Raw genomic sequence first — 2064 nt, forward strand, 5'->3', positions numbered from 1 at the left:
GTCATCTTGGGTACACAGATCTGAATGTGAGAACAGAAGCCCCGCCCACCTGTTGTTCAGAACTTCTGTTCAGGAGGAGCGGGCAATGGGAAGTTCCCCAAGGAATAGGGAAGCGAGGTGACTTATTAGCTTAATATCTATCCCTATTTTTGAGACTTTGAGATATTTTGTCTCCCATTTTGTCTTTACTTCTGCCTGATTTTACATTCCTTTACATTTAATGCTGAATTCCACATATCTGTTTTTTTTAACCGAGTTTTGGGGTGATGGAGCCTATCCCAGATCACACAGGGCTAAAGTCATTGTACACCCTGGAGATGTACACAGGCAACCACATCCTCTCACATTCACACCTACAGTCAGCAGTCAGTTTAGAGCCATCAGTCTCTTCTCATGGATTTATTTGCACAAGTTTAACATTCTTTGTGAAAATGTGAGATAGAGGTGGATGGATTGAGCCAGATATCGACAGTATCGATACCAACGCTGATTTTGATATTGGACAGTACTAGCATAATATACGGTGGCCCTGAGAGACCAAACGGACTGCAACGGAAATAGAAAAAAACGACAAAAGAAATAGGAAAAAAGAAAACAGAAATAGGAAAAAAATACAAGGGAAGTGTTTCTGGGGAGACAATAACTCGACGGACCAGTTGCAGGAACTGAAAAAATGGTAGGTGTGTTTTATCATGATTCATATAATACTGATGACAGAGTTTTAGACTAATAGTTAGGCTAACACACTTACCTCTCATCTTTTGTTTTCTCACAAAACCGATAGATCCTCCACTTCTGTTAAGTGTCTCCCTGCGCAATTCTTAGCATATTTTGGTTCCTGCAACTGGTCCGTCGTATTGTCTCCCCAGAAACACTTCCCTTGTGCTTTTGGAAATCTGTTTTTTCCTATTTCCGTTGTGTTTTGTGTGCTTTTGCATCATTTTTCTTGCTGGTGTTTTCTTAAGTTGCAGTCCGTTTGGCCTCTCAGGGCCACCATAATAATAGGATCAAAACTATCCTCTAAGTTCAGTATATAGCCCAGTGAATTTTTTGGATTCATTATTAGCTTTGTTTAGAAATGAAAAAAGTACCTCAAACATGTTCCAAATGTGCAAATTGATGAGAATTCATCTCAAAAGGCAAAACAGACTGCTCTCTTCATAAGCTGCCTTTATAAGTGAGAAGTACAGGCAATACTGTATTTACTTGGTATCAGATCAATACTGAAGTTTGCAGTATTGCACAACACTAATGAGTTTCAATACATACATTTTTAATATAAATTTTATATAAATAATTTTTATATATTTTTTTTTTCTAATCCAATTTATTTGTACTTGTTTGTGTTTTTCTTTCAAGTTCACCCAATTTCTGGCTATCGTGTATCATTTTGATGTAAATGTGAACAGTTGTGTGGTGGGGTGTTGTTTGTGGCTGAGCTGCAGACGAAGGGTGGAGCAGGGGGTTCAGGGGCAGTGCTAGGGGAGGCTGGATGTCACAGCTGACCTTCATCAATTCCATCATGTCTCTCCTATTTTAGTAGCATGCTGGGGCCCGAGGAAGAGAAGGAGTAGCAGCAACAGCTGCAGGCAAGCAACGCTGAGCTGGCGGTGAGGAGCTGAAAAGCACCGTAAGTAAAGCAGACTGTAAATAAAGTGCACTGCCATCACACTGCCCAGTGCTGGGTCAGGTTAAAACAGTTAAAAGGGAGTAAGTTATAAGCTGACTGTCATTTTGAGAGCTGCATTTTATGATACAGAACTTGGTTTGGGTTTGTGAGCCACGTATTTCACGAATGCCAAATCTACACGACAGGAGGTGCTGTATTAGCAAAAGATGAAATGGCTGCTTGTGACATTACCGTGTTGCATGTAGTAACAAGCAGTGCTGGTCAAGTTACTTGAAAAATAGTAATTAGTTACTAATTACTGATTACTTCTCCAAGAAAGTAATCCTGTTATTTCACTGATTACTTATTTTCAAAAGTAATTAACTACTTTATTACTTCTATTTATTATGCATAATACAATTGAAAAATGAAAATCAAATGAAAAAGTCTCTCTT

General features: G+C 38.9%; 1 long non-coding RNA gene across 2 annotated transcripts in view; it reads left to right on the forward strand.

The window, feature by feature from the left end:
• The first annotated feature begins 9 nt into the window (after positions 1–9).
• The window catches only part of LOC102305080, a 9878-nt gene continuing 7823 nt past the window's right edge, over positions 10–2064 (forward strand). Inside the window, exons 1-2 of one of the 2 annotated variants that reach the window (XR_316239.3) lie at positions 10–117; positions 1541–1630. This is a non-coding gene — a long non-coding RNA (uncharacterized LOC102305080). Of the gene's footprint in view, positions 118–643; positions 677–1540; positions 1631–2064 lie in introns of those variants that run through there. The other variant, XR_316240.3, reaches the window with a different exon arrangement.

The sequence above is a fragment of the Haplochromis burtoni genome, unplaced genomic scaffold (genome assembly GCF_018398535.1).
Source record: "Haplochromis burtoni strain Fernald_Lab_line unplaced genomic scaffold, NCSU_Asbu1 Contig_124, whole genome shotgun sequence".
In the NCBI taxonomy this organism is placed as follows: domain Eukaryota; kingdom Metazoa; phylum Chordata; class Actinopteri; order Cichliformes; family Cichlidae; genus Haplochromis; species Haplochromis burtoni.